General features: G+C 32.9%; 1 protein-coding gene and 1 long non-coding RNA gene across 3 annotated transcripts in view; both read left to right on the forward strand.

Moving 5' to 3' along the window:
• Positions 1-24,187, forward strand: part of LOC127737232 (kinesin-like protein KIF28P) — a 132,611-nt gene that overhangs the window by 19,001 nt on the left and 89,423 nt on the right. The window lies entirely within an intron of this gene.
• On the forward strand, positions 17,071-22,367 carry LOC127737237 (uncharacterized). Its single transcript, XR_007999283.1, has 3 exons — positions 17,071-17,946; positions 21,066-21,171; positions 21,714-22,367. It is a non-coding gene; the product is annotated as an uncharacterized LOC127737237 (long non-coding RNA).

A 24,187-nucleotide genomic window follows, 5' to 3' on the forward strand; every position in this document is an offset into this window, starting at 1 on the left:
AAACACAATTGATATCCTGTTATGCCACTTCTCAGCCAGACCAGAAATAAATTTGGCGGGCAAGTTCTGAAAGTACGACCTTTTAGGAACCCATGAGTGATAGTGACATTGGCAGTCTTTTGAAACAGTTACCTTAAATTTCAATGACTGTAGTTCACACTGTAAACAGTAGGTCTTTTTTGGGAACTGATTTAAACTGTAAACATAAGGTCTTTTGTTGAGAACTGATTTACACTGTAAACATAAGGTCTGTTTTGGGAAATGATTTAAACTGTAAACAAAAGGTCTGTTTTGGGAACTGATTTACTCTGTAAACATAAGGTCTGTTTTAGGAACTGATTTATACTGTCACTGGTAGACCTATTTGGCAAACCCCCGCAATTTTTGGAAAAAATGCGGTGTAACTTGGATAATCTGCGAGAAACGGAAAATTATTAGAGGTTCATCGTAAATTTGCTGTGTCACAGTAAATTATGCATGTCATCCGGAGATTTACCGTGTCGGCGGGAATTTGCCGTTTGTCCGATAAAACTGGTGTGTATTGAGTCATTGATAGAACCAGTGATGCGTGAGCGACGGTTATTAATAGATCGTTGTATATAGATGTTTACATAATCCGTTATACAGTGTCGACGGGAATTAGCCGTTGGTCCGATAAAACTGGTGTGTATTGAGTCGTCAATAGAACTATTGGTGCGTGAGCGACGGTTATTAATAGCTCGTTGTGATATATACAATGTTTACAGTCAGATAAAAAAAACTGTCTTATTACCCTTTTCAGTCGAGATAATAAAGTTACTTAATATTTAAATATCGAATTTGGTTATTTCAATAAAGAAAAATCTATTTTAATGTGACCGATGAACAGGATGAATACACGCGGTAACTTTGAAATACACAACTACAAATATTCTCACCTTATAAAATTCTTCTTTGTCATGTTTAGAAAAGAAATCAGTTCCTGTACTAATAGTCTTATTACTGTAGATGCCGTAATCCGGCAAGATGTCACATACTGATTTGACACTTGTTTAATAGAAAAATATATGTATATGTCCGAGGCCAGAGATCATTTAAATTTCATTGGCAAATATGAATTTTTCTGACTACGATCTGATTTACCTGTGTGATCCATTAATCTTTATTAATGAAATGCACATTTATACTCCTAGGGGTTGAAGGCATATATAAACAAAACAATATGATTCGATGAGATAATAACAAGTTGCGAATTGTAGTCCGAATGTGTATACTAGTATATAGGAACATTTGGACATTATTTCATATTCATAATTAATTAGTTCATCCGTCATTTGTTTTATTGAATTACAATTCAACTGTTATACAAAAAGAACCGTTTATTGGAACTAAAATACAATGAACCATCTGTTTATTTGATACAGGTGTCAACATTGAATTGAAGCTTTACATTTCTGACGGACAGGGGAAAGTTTTAACCTTAGTTGATATCAGGGGTCAACTGGTATAGCAGTATGTTGGTAATACACCGACCGTCGTTTCATAATATGTATATGTATTTACGCACAATGCAGTCCTTTCAAACTCGATTTCGCTAACTCGTAGGTTGTCTTTTAGACAAAAAAGTTCCATTTAAAAGATATGAAAGTTGCGTACATGTATACCTCAATGCACGTCTTGTAAACTAATCTGTTACATTGTGAAAAATAAATAAGTTCTAATTAAAAGATTTGAGGGTTATTTTACATGAATAAAAGTTTTTCTGATCATTATTGTTTTTTAATTATTTTTGAGAGTGCGATCTTAAAACTAAGTTCGTCCTGACATGCATGAAATATTTGCCACTGGAAGTTAAGCAACCAACAATCACTCATCTTAAAATATGCCTGAGAGATAATATTCTTTTAAATTTTAATTGTTAGACAGTTTCTCCGTTTATTATAAAGCACTTTCAGGTGTAATGTTAAAGTGTATATTATATACATTCCGGGATGAGATTAATTTACTATAATTGCCAACAAAAAAAAAAGAAATGATGTTACGTTTCTTTTAATTAAAAATTAGACTGTAACGAATGTAGACCGAACATTTTAAATAATGAAATGATGCACGCCAAAAATATCTGTAATCAACTTGATCTTAAACTCGACTTCGCTCACAAAAGAGAATGTTAAAAATAGCTCAGATCAATTGTGTCGACTGCACGAGATTTTCCAACGGCGGGAAATATCATGTAACTATAAACACAGGTGATGTTACTGACCGATTGTGGAATGTCAATTTAGGTTAAATTTGATGTGTAATGATTGACATTATTGTGCGCGTTAAAGTTGAGGCTCTAGAAGGTTCATTTCAATTTATAACCGAAAATCTAAAATCAAGTTTTTTTTTCAAATCAACGTTTAAGTTTTGAATCTTGTGAGAGGGAAACTTTATTTTGTTTGTTTTTTAGGGGCAAAGGGGGTAACCATAAAAGTCTATAGGAAAATTAAATAAAGCAATTTCGAAGGTCACAACTTGTAAACTAATGAAAACAATAATATAGCGAATTAAATAACTGTTACTAGATTGCAATAACATGACGTTTTTTTGTTTGTTTCGGGAGTGGGAGTGTGATTACCTTATATACTTGAGATGTTCCATTTTCGGCATTATTTGTTTTAGTTTAACTTGTTCTCGGTTCTCGGATCCAGATTTTTTTATATAAGGGGAGGGGGCACTAACTGCTAATATCATTCTTAAGTGATTCCCTATATAATCAACATTTATTTTCCCACAAAAAGGGGGTGGGCACCATGCCATTCCCCCTATATAGCCGACCGAGCAATGTATAGCCAGTCAAGGTCGTTAAAAACTTCCATATATATGTATAGCCAGTCAAGGTCGTTAAAAACTTCCATATATATGTATAGCCAGTCAAGGTCGTTAAAAACTTCCATATATATATGTATAGCCAGTCAAGGTCGTTAAAAACTCCCGGTTCTATTAATTTCATTATATCTTCATCAGCATAACTGTATCGGGAGCATTCGAGTAAGGTAGCACTCCATAGATAGGTGTGTAGTTTCACATGTATGACACAAGCGCTGCAGTTGGCCTAATGTATTAGAAGGCCAGGATTGGAAGATTATTAAACATTCTGTGGCTCAATTTTAATTTTATTTTCTAACTTTGAAGTGCTACCTAAGCCGTGGCCTGCATAACCCTACTCATATTTTTAAAGGGTGTTCCAAAAGCACATTAAACCACTTCCAGCATTATACAGGTCGTGAGGTACAATTTGTTGGGGAGGAGATTTCAATTGCTGTTCGTTGGGTTAATTTCCTATAACTACGAATTTTCGTTTTTTTTCATCAGATTTGCCCGAATTGTCTATTCTGTTAACTCCATGTAGATCCTCACACGCAATGTTTTGTCTTTTTTTTACCACGAATATTTATATTTGTCAACAAATTAGACAACTTATTTAGTTATTTTTTGTATGTCGAGGATAACTTCAATCCCGTTTTCTGATATCTTGTCAAGTTGATTTCCAAATGTTTTTTTTTTTTATTTAAGAATTGAAAGCTTCTTTTTGTAACTTCATTTGGGTGTAAAAGCGTTGGCCGAAGTACCTTTTGTATGAAGCGCGGAAGCGCTTCATTCTAAAAATGTGCGCACGGTCAATGCTTTTACACCCCTATGAAGTTACAAAAAGAAGCATCCAATACTTATAATTACATTGTTAATTAGCTAGGATCATGAAAACACGATTTTTATCATTTTTTAATTTAATTTGCCTGTGCACTTTACTGTTGGATCTCGTGTCATCATGAATGATAAATTTCATTGTGTAATGAAGTTGATTAAGGAATAACGCGAGATTTCAGTTAGCCACTCAGAATAACGTATTATAATGAAACATACATCTAATGTAATTATATATTTGTACCACTTATTTTATATTCAGATTATAAAAATAATCCCGAATACAAGTACTCCAAATCCCTGATAGCCCCCCTGAAACACCATACCTATATCAATTTAATTAATTCTTAAGACAACCATTTAACTTCAAAGGGGTGGGTGACTGCTTTTTTCCCCTCATAAAATCATATTCTGATCCCCAATTTGATGAGAGAAAAAAATATTGTGGTCAGGCAGATGACAAAAAAAATATTCTGAATTCCAGATTTCCCCATACCGTTTATTTTGAGAAAAAAATTGCTTGGTAACAGTGGGGAATAACGTGTTCCAAATGATTTCTGACTCAGACCAAACCCCCTAACCCCTTGAATTTAAATGTTGCTCCTATACGCGTTACTATCATGAATTTTCTATGTTTCATGTATATTTCAGGTCAGGTCCCAGGACATACGCTGTGTTCAAAATTATAAAAACGTAGAAAATTTATGATTCGTGTACGTGTAATGTCTCAAGAAAATGGATTGAATTAAGTACTATAATCATTTTTTTTATTTGTACAAAAATACACAAAGGCAATGAAAACCGTGTGTGCGCCAAGAACGGTCAATACGTATGACAACTCGGGGGCTGATTTAGGGGGGTGGGGTGGGGGCAGGCTGCCAGGTCCCTCCTTGTGAAACTACATATTTGGTTAATTCAGACTTTTATTTGCACCTACCCTAATAATTCAGTCGTTATATTCCGCTGATCTACGATTACTTCATTAACAAGTATATAGGAGAAATCGATTACGGGGAGAGACTGAATTTTTCGGGTTTAGTTCAACTCCGACCTTCTTTAGTTTGTACAATATAGCAAGTCTATTTAATCCATTTCTCCGCTGTTTTCGTTATATATAGCACTTTCGTCATACTTAGGCTAGGTCTCAAAGAGTGGGTCATAGATATAAACATATCTAGAAAAAAGCTGTGAAGGTAATATCTTCGATGTGCCAACTAATAAACGTGTCAACGCTGTACCATAGGATTTGTATAGTAATATGAAATTTCAGGGTATTGGTGCATGGTCAAGTGGTTAATTAAACTTGGATTATCAATGAGCGAGAATTAATGGCCATTTTAAATTAATCATAAGATAATGGTGATTGAACTTTTTTATTATTATTAAATAATGAAAGCTTTTTCAGAGGGACGTAAAAGGGGGCGTTCCTGCACGGAAGAACGCGAAATAACATTGCCATTTCACGATGAACGAACAATTAAAAATGTCTTGCACGTTGATCTTTTTACCGATTTCACGACACACGGTGAATAACGAACCTGTTTTCACAGCTGCACGTGAAATAAAAATGGCAAAACAAGTTGCACGAAAATAACCCTTTACCACCCTCTTTTCAGATATAGGGAGTGACGGACAAAGTTTTAACCAGTGTTCTTTAATTCATAAGTAATAAAACATAAAATTAAAGGCATGTTAGGCCCTTCTGTCAAACGGGAAAGATGCGCTTGAAAAATAAGTGGCTGGGTACCAGTCTTCACGATAAACTTTTGAATCCACAAGCCGGAAGCTCAATTTTACGAACATTTAATTTGGAATCTGTTGGCATGTAGAGAAGAATTTTACAAGCCCCAAAACAATTCTGTACGCCATGGCTGTAGGACTCGTGGTTAAGCTCGAGTACGAATTAATTTTGATAGTAGTTCACCATGCAAGAAGACCGAATGTATAAATACAATATAGTTTTAAATATAGTGTGGCAGAAGCGGATTTAGAAGGGGCAGGTCCCCCCTTTTCTGGAAAAAAAATTTGGTTGATTATGTAGGGAATCACTGAAGCATGACTAGAGCGAGCCCCCTTTTAGGCAGCCAATGCATATGAAAATTTCTGGATCCGCCACTGGTGTGCTAGCTAATAAATGATATATTTTTTACTACTTTTATTTTTTTTAATCCTTGAACAGTCTCCGGGACAAGTTTGCACTTCCGCTGAGTGCAAAAGTTGTCACCTTAATTTTTGGAGTTAAGTCAAAATGAAGTTGATAACTTGGTTGGTATTGGTTCCCTGATATTTGTCCTTAAAAATTTTGGCTCTAGCACCACTGTTGAAAAAGTTATGCCCCTTTTTTCAACAATTTCCTCAGAGGAAAAGTAGTTTTCCTCAAGGGAAATCAAATTTCCCTAAAGGAAAAAGATTTTTCCTTAAGGGAAATTGTATTTTCCTCTAGGGAAAAAGATTTCCCTTAGGGAATTTGCTGCATTAATATTTCCTCTGAGGAAATTCTATTTCCTCTGAGGAAATTTGCGGCTTCAAATTTTCCATTGAGGAAATTCTATTTCCTCTGAGGAAACTTGCAGCTTCAAATTTTCCTCTGAGGAAATTTGCAGCTTCAAATTTTCCTTTGAGGAAATACTTTTTCCTGTGAGGAAATTTTGTCAACTGCAATTTCCTTTGAGGAAATTTTTAACAAACACTTTTCCTTGAGGGAAAATTCAATACCACAAATTTCCTCTAAGGAAAACATTATTCTCCAAATTTCCTCAAAGGAAATTTCTGTACATCAACTTTCCCTGTAGGAAATGTTTTCCCCTATTTTTACTCATTGTAAATTTCTTCACTATACAAACAGTATGAACATAATGTTTACAAGACTTAATAAATGATAAAAATGATATTTAAAACTTTAATAAATTTTTGCCTTAAAATTATCATGACATACAAAAACAATACAGTGAGTCTGACTGTTTAGGTCAAGGTATTGTACATACTTTATATGACTTTAACTTTGATTTATAAAATATTTTTTGTAGCAAAGTATTCTGTTTTCTTTGTTATTGTTTTAATTGTTTACATTAATAAGCAACCAATTTGAATGTCATACCATTTGTGGTGTTCTTAAGAATGCGTTGATATTTGCAAATTAAATAATAAAATAAACACTTTTCTTGTAAATTTTAATTTTCCTCTGTTTCAGCTGCTGTGTCATGTGTGTACAGTTATTCAATCCACTACGTAAAAGTTCAATGCATAAATTATTCCATTCACTAAACAATTTCCTTCAATTCTTAGAGAAAACATTTTTGCAATTTGTTCTTCGAAGATCTTCTTGATATGAGGTAACGATGTAATGAGTGGATAAAGCTGGTGTTCCTTTCAACAACAAAATACTATTTTTTTCTTCATTTCTCCCTTCTTTCGACAAATATATATAATATGTTGTTGCATTCACATGTATACAATTGTGAATTTCTGCATCTATGATAAAACTCCATTTTGTTTATAGCCATTATCATGTGATTATGATGAAATTTCCTATTTCTTTTTTGCAGGCAAGCACACATTCCATTTCACATTAATCCAATTAGCGCACCATGTAGATAGATATCAACTTTCAGTGTCCTCTTCAGTGTTGACCTATTGATCATGAAAACCAAGATGTCTGATCACCTATAAATACACAAAATAAACAAATAAAATGTTATAAATGGAGAGAGAAACAGCAATAAAAAAGCTTATTTTGTCATGTTAATGAACATTCTAAGAATATTTCCTTTCTTACTTGTGAGTTCTCTCAATTCCGTGCTTTTTGTCTATGGGTTTTTATATTTGTTGATTTTGTGCATTTTATCAATCTTTCGAGTTGAGGCAATTGCAACGGTTATTTTACAGTTTGTTCTCTATATGTTGAGCTGTTAAACCACTGTCCAAAGTTAAGGTAGGGTTGAGTGCTCACAATCCTGATTTTTTATTACATGTATTAGTTTTTATTGATTTTTAACTAGCTGTCAGTAACTGTGAGTACTAACAGATCTTTGTGTCTTTTCGATTAAGGGAAAGGTATAAATTTCCTGCTCAGTCCGGACTGTTTATTTTTTTTTGCAGGAAATCTACCGGTATGTCATTTCTTGTCTGGTGAAGAGTTGTCTTATTGACAATCATGCCACATCTTCTTATTTTTATATAACCTTTCCATATTCTGATTGTGCCTGTCCCAAGTTCGGAGCCTGTAGTTTATTCTGACACTAAAATTTAGTGGTTGTTGTTGTTTCATTTCTGTCATATTTATTTTTTTTTATTTGTTTTGTTATAAACTAGGCAATTAGTTCTACAGTTGGGATTATTTCAATTTTTCATCTGAGGGCCTTTTATTATGACTACTTTGACAATAGGGCATGGATTTTCTCATTATTGAAGGCCCTCCCTGGCCTATAATTGCTTTCTTACAGCCATGATCAATAGTTTTCATATTTAATATACCACATCTTTTTATTTTTATAATAATCATGATAATCATCTTTCAAGGGCAATAACTTTTATAAAAGTGGCCTTATGAGTCTTATCAAGCATCACTGATGAGTGTTTTGTAGACGAAACGTGCGTCTGGCGTAAATACAAAATTAAATCCTGGTATCTATGATGAGTTTACTTACCATTTAGGATTTGTTGACTTCTGCAAATTTTAAATTGCCTATCATTTCTGCTGTTTATAATTTCTCTGTATCTTCTATAGTTCTTGTCCTACACATAAAAAGAGTAAAAATTATTATTTAATGACATCTTGCATCAATAATCATTTTGCTGTTTAATGTATATATCAATGCGTGTTTAATAAAAAGCTGTACCATGAGTGCTTGATAAGCTTGTTGTCCTTTTAGCTTGGGTTTATGCCTTAAATGAATTTTAATGATCAACTACATTAATCATTATAGAAAAACTGTGAGCACTGCGCAACTAAGACCCCCCCTAAAAAAAAAAACTACAGGCTCTAATGAGCCTGTGTCGCTCACCTGACTATTTGGGTTTTTGAAATCATGTAAAAAAGATAAAAATCATAACACATACTTTAATAATGATTGAGGCCATATTTGGTTTAATATTGTCGTACTTCGCTGGCGGCCATCTTGGATGATGGATTGGCTACAGAGTAACAACACTTGGTCAACACCTTATAAGGAACATTCATGCTATGTTTGATTTCATTCCATTCAGTGGTTCTCTAAAAGAAGACATTTGTATGTATTTCCTATAGGGTCCTATCTTATAAGTCCCCCGCTGCCGGCCATCTTGGATCAAGTAACAACTCTTGGTCAGCACCTCATAAGGAACATTCATGCCATGTTTAATTCCATTCCATTCAGTGGTTCTCTAGAAGAAGTTCAAAATGTAAAAAGTTAACAACGGCGACGGACGACGACAGACGACAAGTGATGAGAAAAGCTCACTTGGCCTTTCGAGCCAGGTGAGCTAAAAAAGGACATGCACACAGTGGTATACATTGAAACAAAACATGAAAATAATTTGGCTCCATTTAGGGATATTGCAAGTGTATATAAGTTTAAGGCCGTGATTTTTGAACAAATACAATTCTAAAACTTTCCAAAGTGTGAAAATGGATAATTTTGAACAATTTTCCAACAACTAAAATTCCATTACTCTGCATCTTATATAAAAATAAATAGGGGATGATACTCCGGCTTGCATATCATATAAAGTTATAAAGGAAGATTACTAAGGACGGTAAAATTTATTCTACTTAAATTTGAACTTGATCTGATTTTGTGGTAAAAAGTATTGCGTTAAAGTTTAATAAAATTTGGTTGAGGCAAACTTAATTTAGAGGACGGAAACGAAAAATTCATCATTTTTTCCATTTGGAAAGGACATAACTCTAGAACAGTAAAAGTGACACCACCAAAATTCAAACTGTTTTTTGTGGTAAGAAGCTTTGTGTGCAAATTTCATAACATTTGGTTGAGGCAAACTAAAGTTAAAGTTAGAGAGCGGGAAACCAAAAATTCAGCAATTTTTCCATTTGTAAAGGGGCATAACTCTAGAACGGTAACACTGACACCACCACACTTGATCTGAGTATTGTGGTAATAAGCTTTTGTAAAAGTTTTATAACATTTGGTTGAGGCAAACTTAATTAGAGAACAAAAACCAATGACTTTGGGACAGACGGTCAAGGGTTGACCCACTATGGGTCATAAAAATGAAAAGGGAGTTTATGTCAATATATAAAATCAATTCACCAAAGTTTCATAACAATTGGTGAAAGCATTCTTGAGACTATCCAAAGTCCCAATATGCAACAAAAACTTAAATCAGAATTTTTTAAAAATTGAAAGGGAAATTATCATGATTATCAGTCAGGGATATAACTCTATAGGGTTATTACAGAAAATAACTTGCATGTGTTATTACAGATACTTTCATGAGTTGTCTACTCTTAAATCCTTAAATTTTCTAAATCTGTAATAACATATGTTTGTTATTTGTAAAATAAATCATAAATATTTTGATTTTTAGTAGGCTCTAAGGAACTCTTGAAACTTTGCGCAGAAACTAAATGCATAGCCTTGATAACTAATTTTTGAATTAAATTAATACATTTTTCATTAACCATGGCAAATCAATGAACGAGGCTTTTAAGGGATAAACTTAGCTGTAATAATAAGGCTTATGTTGTACTGTTACACCACTGTCCCAGGTTAGGGGGAGGGTTGGGATCCCGTTAACATGTTTAACCCTGCCTCATTCTGTATGTATGTGCCTGTCCCAAGTCAGGAGCCTGTAATTCAGTGGTTGTCGTTTGTTTATGTGTTACATGTTTGTTTTTCGTTCATTTTTTGTACATAAATTAGGCCGTTAGTTTTCTCGTTTGAATGGTTTTACATTGTCATTTCGAGGCCTTTTATAGCTGACTGTGCGGTATGGGCTTTGCTCATTGTTGAAGGCCGTACGGGGACCTATAGTTGTTAATTTTTGTGTCATTTGGTCTCTTGTGGGGAGTTGTCTCATTAGCAATCATACCACATCTTCTTTTTTATATCAGTTATTAAAGGCATTTAACTTGTTATATAAGACACTTGGGAATTACTGGGAAGCTTGCGCAGAACCTCATTACATGCTCTATTCATTATTTCTTACAATAAATTAAAATACATTGTAATTAAGCATGATGAATGTCTGAGCAAATCCTTAGGAATGATGTAGAGTAGCTGTAATAACACCCGTTAGTTATTATAGGCATATTTTTTTCAGTAATAACATAGGTGTACTATGCATGATTGGCGAGCTATGAACTGTTATATCTTTCTATAGTTAAGTATACATAAAGACAATAGTAATATCAATAGAACCTGTGTACATTTTAAGAAAACTAATGATGTATATTGTCCCTTTGAAACATGTAACATGCATATGTTATCACAGTTCTTTGATTTTTTAGTCCACAATAACAAATGTATGTTATTTTTCTGTAATAACCCTATACATGCTATAGAGTTATATCCTTGACTGATTATGTTAATTGGCAATATTAGTAAATACATGCAATAATTTCTGAAATTTACAGTATATAGGCTTTTAACCCCACCATATGTTTGCACCTGTCCCAAGTCAGGAGCCTGTGGCATTTGTCAGTTTTGTATGATTTTTAATTTTAGTTTCTTTTATATATTTCTGAGTTTAGTATGACGTCCATTATCACTGAACTAGTATACATTTTTGTTTAGGAGCCAGCTGAAGCACGCCTCAGGTTGTGGGATTTTCTCGCTGCATTGAAGTCACATTGGTGACCTTCGACTGTTATCTGCTCTTTGGGCGGGTTGTTGTCTCTCACACATTCCCCATTTCTATTTTCAATTTATTTTAAATTCTATTATAAATGTTAGGCTTCTTGTTTTTTTTGTTTTACATTTGTCATTTCGAGGCCTTTTATTATATTTACAGCTTTCTATATGCATAGGTGCTTGAGGACAGGATCCTGTTTTGAGCACCCCCCCCCCCCCCCCCCCCCCCCCCCCCCATAGTCCCTCCCCCTTCTTATCATAAATCTTAGATTTTTCAATATATATCACTTATTTGTACCATATATATACTAATATACCATATTTTTACTACTCTTAATATGCATGTTTACTATCAATGTGAATCTCGACTCCTGTCCTCAAGCACCTTTGTCTATATGGTGTGAATTTTGCTCATTGTTGATGGTCGTACGGTTATCTATAGCTCAGCGAAGCAACATCACAACTGTTTCTAAGTTTGTGAAGTCAGAGGACTATATTCATCTTTCAAACTTTCGGATCATTTGTTGATTTTTCATGAATATGTGCCATTCCAATATGAAATAGCTATATCATATTAAAAAAACCTTTCAACTAGGATACTCATTTGGGGAACTAATGATTTGTTGGGTTTTCCCAAGTCCAAATAATTATGACGTCTGGCAAGGCTATTTTAATTTTTTTTTCTGGGACGCCTGAATAGCCTTGCAAGACGTCATTTCCCCCACCATCGACATCGTCCTGTGGAAGAAACGAGTTTGGCGCATTAACAAAATGATCATGTCCGTAGTGACAAGTTAGTGTATGTGTTTACCAATATTTGAATTTTATGAGTCTTCTTTTTGAATATTTTCTTCATTTTTTGGTACAAATTATACTGATGTCGAGTGCTGTTTATTTTTTACAAAAGCGATCAAGTAATGCAGGGGAAGGACACTTACTTAAAAGACCAAAATGAGCCGCAACTAATAGGTACATAAATATTTTACTATGCAGTCAGTATCCCGATATACATGTTTATACTCTTAGACTCATTTCACAGCGTACAAGTGAAAATACTCGTTAGTCATGAACATTTTAGATCACTTTAAATTTAGATTTTATAACTTAAATTACGAAAGATGATAATTTGTCAAATGAGCCCTTGTAACCAGGTGCTGCATTTTTTAGCACGCGTCAAAAACAGTTAAAAATGTCGGGATCTGACAGAGCTTTCAAGAGCTATTTCTGTTACTGTGAGTTTATTATATATTTATCACAAAAAGCTAATGCTAATTTCTTTTCTTTAAATATGAACCCCCACCCCCCAAAAAAAACCCTCCTCCAGCTTATCTGATTAATTCACGATCACTCTGAGTAAAGAAAGTCAGTCACAATTGCTTATATCAGGTATTTTAAATTCTGGTTGATAGTTGTCTCATCACCAATCATACTACATCTCCTTATTTTTTTTTACAATAAAGCTATATTTAGATGCGGTATAGTGATGAATGTGTAAACATGCAGCATTCTTGTAAATAATTGTTAAAATACAGCACAAAAGATGCATAATATATCAAACTCGAGTCAACGCCATTTCAAAAACTAAAAAAAAACAACAACAAAAAACCCCGACCAAATGACAAATAGTCTATAAAAACTAACTATAGCATACCAAATTATATAAGTTGTAAAGACTTGCATGCAACTAGGCTTATATATACAGTAGCTCTATGTTCTTATAGATCTCATAACATTACGATTAAAAGTCAGATTATGTGTGTGCAAGTTTATTAGAAAATTCAACGAGACACGTCCTAATCAGGTAAAATCCAAAATAACAATTTACAAATTCAGATCTACTGCCTGTTGTATATTGCTTACATGATTGTATATTGGCGAACGAATAGATATGTTTGGTACGGGATGGCGGCTTCGAAGCGGAGACAAAAAGACCAAGATAGATGAAAGTGTAGAATTTTGTTGTTGAGAATTTTTTTTTTAAAGAACAAGATTCGTATCTCAGAATTTGAATATAGCATCTCGTTTTCTTTAGACAAATTGTTAGCTATTACTGGCTATAATAATTACCCCCCTTATAAATATTCGCAAAACATGAAGTTAATGATCAATGAATATGAAAACACTTAATAAAGTATAAATATTGGTAAACGGACAGCAAGTCATAGGACTATTATAGTTCGAATAAATTAGTTTACAATAACTGTTGAAAGGTTATGAGAGAAAAATCTGGATGAATTTATTTTTATTAGAATGATTTATTTTACAGTAAAGGCTTCATATTTTTAATCAGTTATTTGTAAAAGAAAGGTGACATGTTTAACACCATGGATCCAGTAAATTAACAAACTACTATGATGGATTTTTCTTTACAATCATTGATCATTGTTAATATTTAAGAATAACTTTTGTTTACAAATTCGTTTTAATAAATAATGGTTCAAGAAATTTTTTTTTGAAAATTAGTCTGTTAGTTTCCAAAGAAAAAAATATCTTAAAAACTGAACTGTGAGTTTTCAATCGTTACGTTTTGTTATACTTTTTTACTGTTAATCTCAGCAAAGACAAATTTGGTGATCAAAATCGATTTGTTGGTCTTTCGTAAAATTAAAAAAAAACATACGCCATAATGTAATCTTATAAAAAAAGGGGGGGGGGGGCGATTGGAAGAAATTCAATATTGATCCTTCAAGGGACAAGTGAACGTGGGAGATATTCATTCCCTACTGTAAAATATTGAGTTTTTGGTTGATTAATGTCGGGTGTGTCTGACGTACCGAATAATATATGATAGGTACATGTAGGTCTTGTAATTGAGACCGCCCGTGATACGGTCGGAAAATTTCGACTGCCTATGAAAAAGGAGGGACAGAAAATTGGCCTTATACCAGGCTACTTACAGTCCACTCGAAGAGTTGTTGCAAGAATTCAACGTCCCCATTCGGACGTGGCTGAGCACAGCCCACTGGACGTTCCACTTTAATTACAGCTAAGGTTTTCACATGATTGCCGGTCAGAAGAAGACCTGAAACGACGCTATTTCTATAGTTACTCTAGTTCGCTAACGAATTCGCTTCTTGTTCCATTGAATATAAAGGAAAGAGTTATCTAATATATATATATTTCAAAATTCAAGAGTCAATCCCAAATTGAGTTAAATTATATGGCCTTCCAAATACCGTTTCGATTCCTAACATCACTGAAGAGACATTTATTGTCGAAATCCGGATATGGTGTACAAATTGTTGCACCTTATGTTTGCGGTATACCATCTTTTCCGCAAGTTTATTGTTTTCTGTTTGGTATATTATTAATAAATTAAGATCCATTTTTACATCTGGTGATCTGTTTATTTGGCAATCGCCATGACAGTCAGCAGGGTTTAAGAACATCCGTTGTTCGACCTGCTAGTCAAATGCGTTTTGTTAAAATATACTTTTTCACTTTTTTGGTCTTTTGGAAAATGTTGTTTGTGCTGTATTTAGACCACTCTACCAAGAAATTTGTTTTGCATGCACACGTATAAAAATTGCGGTTTTTATCCAACGCAATCATAGGTTTGAACGTTGTTTTCAATTTAGACTTGTTTATATATATATATATATATATTTTTTTTTTCTTGAACAACTATAAATAAAGTAGTTCATTTTAAAATGTATTGTTTAAAGGTTAAGAAAACAATAAGTTAAAGTGGCTGGTACATACATGACTTCATGGCTAATACCAAAAAGGTATAGCCAATTTCCCGTCAGTTATTTTTTTTATTTTTGGTTCACATGTTCAAATTTAATAAATTGATAAATTCAATAATTTATTGATATCCTAAATCCTTGTTCATATATTTACTTCGGTAAAAAAGAAAGTTAATCTTCTCATCTGGACTTTAATCTGTATATCTATTACCTATTTTGGGATTGAAAAAAAATATCTTTAAAAAATGCGGTTTCGAGCCTATTTCTTCATTTTAATTTGTTTACACGTTCAGCAATAACTGATACAAATATGATATATTACCAATGATAAGGCCATATATTTGAAGCTGTTCAAAATTTTGTACATTATAGGTATGTGTATCAGATCGGACATTTTTTTTAATTGCTCTATATAAATAATCGTACTATAAGTTATCTCAGGTCTAAACAAAATGTTGCTATGAGTGTTCTAATGAGTTTTGTTTGATAATTTTTTGTTTAATTCAGTTAAAAGTTTGGGGTTTTTTTACACGAGAAGGTCTGCTAAAAAGTTTATGATGAGCATAACAAACGGGTACTCTTTAATGTACACCAGGTGGAATTCCTCTGTTCCGATGAAGGCAGTGCACGTCTTTCATTTAAAAGATTAAATCGTAGTTTTGCAACAGACGGCGCACATCGGGCATTGACATACCATTTTATAATTTGTAACAATTATGATTTACCATATATTTATGAGTTATAACAAAATTATGTTTTGTACATCTTTATTTAAGATGATCGAGATTTGAGAATGATATGAAAATAAAAAAATATATATTACAAAAAAAAGTTTATCTCAGGTCTAGTTATCTAGTATGAAATATATCCACTGGAAATAAGCCCTTTAAAACACAAATCTCCGTTTACTCATTGCGAAGTTTATTTGCTAGTGTTTTTTTAATGATTTTATTATATCTTTTTTTGTGAAAATTTTGAGTGGTTGAACATGAAATGGACACCGATGCTACAAAGAAAATTTGTTTAATGTCATCTGTTGCAATATATACTAAGTATTACACATGGACAGGATGTTCCTCAGAAAATTAAGGTATTCAAAATAAGTTATACACACCCCAAGGGTACACGCCACAGTTATATGGAAAATTACTGGGTCGCCAGTAAACTGGTAATCAGCCATGCAACTAATCAGTTGACTGGCCATGCCACTACAATTTAAAAAGTTTGTCGTTAGATCAAAACGAAATATTTATTTTAATTTAAAATTGAAGAACTAAAAGGATTTATCGTAATTATGAAGGGAAATAATTCAACAAAATAGGATTATATTTTTTTTTTAAATTTTCCGGGGAAAATAGAAAACTGTATATATAAAGGTCCCATCAAGGATTTTATAGAAATCTTTGGTCTCATGAAATGGATCTCACACAGACATGCATAATTCAAATTTATACATTTATTGATTCTATGATTTCTTGAGAAATCAGGAGCGAAATATAACAAATATTTAGTTTTGATATTAAATTAAATTTACCTTTCCTCGCTATAATTCATTTGACATAACATTGAGGGATTTAAGGGTTTGTCCGTACAACGTGTTTGTCATCAGTATTTCACATGACTTGTTGTTTTCACGCTTCGCCTTGGAGCTCATTATTCAGACTGTTTCAGACAAGATGATGAAAATAACGTGCAAGGCACTTTTTTCGATTATCGTGAAGTGCACTCTCCTCCCTCTTTAAGAAGAATGCAGGACAGAAAGTCACAGGACAAAAAGTCACGGACGAAAAGTCACAGGACAAAAAGTCACAATTCAGTTTTGAGATTATTTTTCTCTGAACAAGAAAACACTAATTTTAAAAATAAATTTTTGATTTTTTCTTGAACTATAATATATGAAGCAACATTGTAATAAAATTTATACAATAAATATCAATGATGATCAAATAATTGTTATGATAACAAAATGTCAAAGTGGTTTGGCACTTAAATGGCTGCATGGTTCCAAAAAATATATCATTTGCATGATTAAAATTTAATAATTTTTCATTTATCAAGGCTTATGAACAATTTCCTAAACTTAAAAATGAATAAATGTAGAAAAAAGAAATTATTTGAAGATCTTTCTCTTATATATTCAAACAATTGTCAACAAATTATTTGTGACTTTTTGTCCTGTGACTTTTTGTCCTATCCAATTTGTGACTTTATGTCCTGTGACTTTTGTCCTGTGACTTTCTGTCCGTTTACCTTCAAGAATTGTATATTTATAAATCCTCGTCCTTTTTAAAATTACCACACTCTTTGTGATTACCGTTATGCTATTATGCTAACAGTAACCCGGGACTTGATTTACATGTAACATCAGGGGCGATTCCAGCCAGGATAAAGGGGGTCCAAATATATGTCTCCATTAAATGCATTGATCGTTCACCAAAAGAGGAGTCAAACCCCCGGATCCCATCCTCCTTCGATCCGCCACTGATTGTGAATATAAATATAATTGTTACTTATTAGTCATAGACTAGTACTAGCTCCGAGCACCTGTTTTGGGATATATTCAGCTAATTAACCGTAAATAACTGCCAGATAATGAATAACAAGTTGATTCTCTGCTAATTAATGTAACCTGCAATTCACCCTGATTCATTTGTGAGACCACCGACACTAATAATATTACCTCAAAGTTAGCAGGTTAGAGGTTCTCCGTTACTTGGAACTTCATATCGGATCCGATCAATTTATTGGTTCCTTTCCCCCTAGTATTCATGATCCATTTGCAGTGACGATGACAATCATAGGTATACTCATTACTGTTGATTTTGCATGATAACATACATGTTTAATATGTCAACTCACTTCTACTTCCTACGGCGTCAGAGAGAGAAAAAAAAGCCTTGCAATGCGTCATTATTATTTGGACTACTTCCATATCACTTTAAAAAAAAAAAAACAATAATTTATTTCACTGACTGAGATTGGGCTGACGAGACATTTCAGCATGTGAAATCTTAACTGTTATTCCAAGTACATAGTTATTATCCATTGATTTTCATTTTTTACAAAAAGATTCCTTAGTGTGGACCATGTATTACTTCAAAATTTATTTATTTATATTTTTTATGCATAAAAAGTAAATTAACTTAATTGTACAATGAAGTAGGGGGATGAAATTATTTTATTTTTAGTTTGAGAATCACTCATACTTCTTGTATGATGTCACCTTAGCCTACAAATTACCAAAAAGAAACACATTTTTATTTCTTCTAGCTTATGCATTGTTATGTGTATGCCTTTTCATATACATGTAAAAATGTGTTACTGCCTATATTGACCTTAAATGTTATTCAGTCTTGCATGGCCTAATGGGACCTTGTTCTACTCATGTGGTATGCTATAAGCAGATAAGTATCTTTCTTTCCTTTTGAAATACAAATATCTTTATAAATATACATGAAGAATTTTTATATTAGCCTCCTCCCCCCCCCCCCCTCTTAATTTGAAAAAATTAACACCCAAAGTTCAAATATAAGAATGAACTTATAGTCTTTAATGTATATATGCTATTGCCACGAAACTAGGTAAACTGTCTTATAATTCAATAATCTTAGTTCATGCCAAGTTTGATTAAAATTAGTATTTCTACTCTGACTACATGCTCTATTAGGTCTATAGTGTGGATAGTGTATAACTTGCAAATTATTTTCATACTCCTTCCAAATTACATTGGAAAAAATGTGGCAATTTTTTTTAGGTTAAGGATGTTCGCTCCTCTTGATTTTGAATTTTTACCAGATATTCGGAATCCTCTGGTTTTATCCATGCAGTGCCATTAAAAAATTTTGCCCCCGCAAATCCCTACTTTTCTCTTCATATTTTTATAACATAGTTTAAAAAGCCATATTTGAAAATCTTATAAAATCCTTGTTTTTTTCCATAGCTTTTGAAAGAAAAAGGTGCCAGTGTTAAGTGTATGAAAAGTCTAGAGAGAATCACTTCCCGCCAAATTTTTAATGGCTTATATCTTAAAAACAAGCACATGGACCCTTCATTTTTCTGTTTTTTTAGTTCCTTTATTCATATACTTTCAATTTATAAAAATTTTAAAAAGCTTGTTATTTTGAAACAGAGTAGCGAACATCCTTAAATAGTGATTTGGTAATGTATAGTTTGAAAAGGTCAAATATTAGTATACTGAAGTTGTCAATCTAAATTATAGACCCTTTAAACATAAAATTGTCAGTTTTTGGCTTATATCTCAAACACTAAAGCATTTAGAGCAAATCTTCTGTGAGGTAAAATTGTTTATTATTTCAAGTTCTATCAGTCATTAAATTTTCAGATGAATCTAACAATCCATTGTTGGGTTGCTGCCACTAGATTGGTAATTTTAAGGAAACTTTGCAGTATTTATAGGACCGCAAACAAATTTTGCGGTCAAAATATTGGTATGACGTTGGCGTCGTCGTCGTCCAAAGACACATTGGTTTTCGCACTCTAACTTTAGTTTAAGTGAATGGATCTCTATGAAATTTTACCTTAAGGTTCAATACCACAAAAGGAAGGTTGGGATTGATTTTGGAAGATATGGTACCAACAGTTAAGGAATAAGGGGCAAAAAATAAGCATTTTTGTAACTTCCAGACGTAACTTGTGTGTTAGTGTATGGATCTCTCTGACATTGTACCACAAGGTTCCATATCACAAAGGGAATGCTGGGATTGATTTTGGGGGTAATTGCCTCAAAATTTTAGGAATTGGGGGCCAAAAAAGGGGCAAAAAAGAAGTATTTTTCTAGTTTCATGACAATAACTTGTGTGTAAGTGTATGGATCTTTCTGAAATTGTACTACAAGGTTCCATATCACAAAGGGAAAGCTGGAATTGATTTTGGGGGTAATTGCCCACAATGTTTAGGAATAAGGGGCCAAAAATAAGCATTTTTCTAGTTTCCAGACAATAACTTGTATTCAAGTGTATGGATCTCTCTGAAATTGTACTGCAAGGTACCATACCACAAAGGGAAAGCTGGGATTGATTTTGGGGGTAATTGCCTCAAAATTTTAGGAATTAGGGGCAAAAAGGGACAAAAACAAGCATTTTTCTAGTTTTAGGACAATTACTTGTGTGTAAGTGTATGGATCTTTATGAAATTGTACTACATGTACTACTTGGTTCCATATCACAAAGGGAAAGCTGGGATTGAGTTTGGGGGTAATTGCCCTAAACGTTTAGGAATTTGGGGCCAAAAAACAAGCATTTTTCTAGTTTCCAGACAATAACTTGTGTTCAAGTGTATGGATCTCTCTAAAATTGTACAGCAAGCTACCATACCACATAGGGAAGGCTGGGATTGAGTTTGGGGTTGATGAATCATAAGGGGGTTCAAAACATTTTTGGGGGGATTTTTTTTTCCTTTTTTTCCTTTTGTTTTCTTTAAAATTTGGTTATTTCTGAATGATTTATATATAAAAGCAAATAATAATGATATGGTTTGAATAGGTAAATTAGAAATTTTTAAGTTCTTAGATCCCATTCATTTTGTGAGCCTCTTGTTTTAATTGCTTCTGTAAGTAATATATTAATTTGAAATTTTGACGACAGACACATACAGATTATACCGTTAACAATATTTCAGAGTTTAATGTTGTCATGCACACTCATCATAGAAGAATATTTAATCACGTCATTGTTGTCCATTGAAAAATTAGTATGAACACGATGAAAAAGTACGGGAATGTTTGTTTGTTAAACTATTGACCGTGGTTATGTCTTTGAAACTGTTGACTGGCAAATAGTCTGTGAAATGAAATAGCACAAATATTTCATTCCTTTTTTATATATCATGGTATATAGAAAAACACATACTGATGTACAATAATAGTTATAGGCATTAAATTATAGTTTTTACCTTTTTTAAGTTTAGGGCAAGAAATATAGAAGATAAAGAAAAATATAAACAATTACAACTGTACAGTAGAAATGATCGGCAAAACAACATAAACAAAAGACAACAAGGCCTAAATGGTAAGACCACTTCTATATAATAAAAGTGATTGCCCTTGAATGATGACTATTATAAAAATAAGAAGATGTGGTATGCGAGTTATCTATCCACCAGAGTTCAAAGAAGTGGATGCAAGCAATTAAAGACCAATGACGGCCTTCGATAATGAGAAAACCCATACCTTATAAGTCAGCCAATAAAGACCCCAACATGAAAAGATTTAAACAATCCAAATTAGTTCAAAGCCAATAACAATTAATAAAAAAATCATGTCTGTGAGCACTCCACCTTACCATAATCTAGGACAGTGGTTCAAATAGCACATCATATGAACAAACTGTAAAAACTGTTGCAAGTGGCTCAACTCATTATCACTGCAAGGCACTAAAACAACTGATATTAAGTCGTGGACACAAAGCACTGAAATAACAGAACTCATAATCATGATTAGTAAGAATATCAAATTTAAGTTTCTCAAAATGTTCATATTAAACATGATAAAATAAGCTTATTTCATATTGCTGTTTTTTTTCTCAATTTTTTTGTGTATTTATACATGTAGGTGAGACTTCTTGGTTTTCATGATCATCAACAGGTCAATACAGAAGAGGAAACTTAAGGTTAATACTTTTCTACATTGTGTGCTAATTGGATTAATGTGAAATGAAATGTGTACTTACCTGGAAAAAGAAAATAGGAAATTTCTACAAAATGGCTGTAAACAAAATGGAGTAAAATCATAGATGCACAAGAACACAATTGTGTAATTGCAACAACCTACATATTCACTGAAGGATTATGGAGAAATGTAGAAAAAATAGTATTTTGTTGTCGAAATAAACACCTGCTTTATCCATTCATGTACAAAGCTCTGTCATATCAAATATACAGAGGAAGACGTTTGAGAACAAATTGCAAAAATGTATTCTCTACCAATTGAAGGAAGATGTCTGGTGGATGTAATTATTTATTCACTGAACTGTTATGTAGGGGATTGAATAATTGTACGCAGCAGCCTAAACAGAAGAAAAGTTAAATTAACATGAAAAGTGGTTATTTTTTTTAATCTGCAAATATGAGCACAATATTAATTACATCACAAATAGTATGATATTCATAGCGTTTTGCTTGTTATTGTATTGTCTCAAACAGCTAGCCTATTGTTTTGTATGTCATGTTACTCATCAGTGAACATTTTATTAAAGTTTTAATTATCTTTTGTATCAATTATTCAGTCTCATAAAAATTATATTCATACTGTTTTTACTGTTTTGAAATTTTCATAGAGGAAAATTGAATAACAGAAATTTCCATAGAGGAAATTTGGAGAACAATGTTTTCCTTAGAGGAAATTTGTGGTCTTGAATTTTCCCTCAAGGAAAACTGTCTGTCAAAAATTTCCTCACAGGAAATAGCTGTTGACAAAATTTCCTCACAGGAAAAAGTATTTCCTCAAAGGAAAATTTGAAGCCGCAAATTTCCTCACAGGAAAAAGTATTTCCTCAGAGGAAAATTTGAAGCCTCAAATTTCCTTGGAGGAAATAGAATTTCCTCAAAGGAAAATTTGAAGCCGCAAATTTCCTCACAGGAAATAGAATTTCCTCAAAGGAAATATTAATGCAGCAAATTCCCTAAGGGAAATCTTTTTCCTTTGAGGAAAATACAATTTCCCTTGAGGAAAAATCTTTTTCCTTTAGGGAAATTTGATTTCCCTTGAGGAAAACTACTTTTCCTCTGAGGAAATTGTTGAAAAAAGGGGCATAACTTTTTCAACAGTGGTACTAGAGCCAAAATTTTTTAGGACAAATATCAGGGAACCAATACCAACCAAGTTATCAACTTCATTTTGACTTAACTCCAAAAATTAAGGTGACAACTTTTGCACTCAGCGGAAGTGCAAACTTGTCCCGGAGACTGTTCTTGGTCCGTCTATGTGAAATAATCTAAGTTTCATCAGGTACTCACGCGGAGAAATAAAATATTGAAGTGATTTGAGTACCGATAAATTAAATGTCTCCTTGGTAGCTGGTATCCCTTGAGGGATTAATAAATTGAACTCAGGCCATAAAAGGAATATGTTTGTTTGCCCTAACCCTACCTATCCAGAAAATAGCTGCCTACTCAAAATCTTTTATTGCCCTGATTTGAAAAGTTTTTTTTAAATCAGATAGTCCTGTATACTAAAACATATCTGATACTTCAACTTCTCTTTGCCGAAAAAAGAAAGAAAATGCCTGCCTACCTACCTACCTACCTACCCACTGTCTCTACCTTTGGGTAGGGTTTGGGCAAACTAAAATATTTTTTTAGTGTGGCCTCATGTGTGTCGGAATAGGTATAATAAATATATTCCATTTTACAGTATTTTACAGTTTTTATGATTATTAATCAACTTATGGTACGGTAATAACTTTTATTTTTGTTTTGTTTTTATTTTTCTTTTGTGTCAATTTCAATTTGTCCTCGTTCTGTGAACAAAATAACACGGCTACACATTTTAAAAGACAAAACACAATTATAATTCGATCAACACTTTGACTTATTATACTAACTTAGCATAAAAAAACCCAGATAAACGAGATGCATGCTCCTTAAAATCATTTCAGATATTCTATAGAATTTTTAATTCACCAGTAAATCAGAAAATTATGTCCATCTTCAACATTTCTTTTTTCATTTGATGTGTGTTATATCATTTTAAATATCTTACAATGCACATAAAAAAAGACTAGGTTTTTGCGATGTCCAATATTACGTGCGATGATGCGTAGCTGCATGGTAGATACTACATGAATTACATCATTTTGATTATCTTTGAAATCACTCACACGTGGCGGTGTACACATAACACACAATATATGACTTTAAATACCTGGGGCAATTTATACTTCCGTTTATTGTCCCTTTAACTAGCCAGTGTATCTGTGTATAATGTATTTACCGACCGTGCAAGGGCTGTATAGCCAGTCAAGGTCGTTGAAACCTCCATTTGTTATGATGTATCTCTGGCTCCATTGATAGACTCCCATAATATAG

Source organism: Mytilus californianus, unplaced genomic scaffold (genome assembly GCF_021869535.1).
Source record: "Mytilus californianus isolate M0D057914Y unplaced genomic scaffold, xbMytCali1.0.p SCAF_4, whole genome shotgun sequence".
NCBI classification, from domain to species: Eukaryota; Metazoa; Mollusca; class Bivalvia; order Mytilida; family Mytilidae; genus Mytilus; species Mytilus californianus.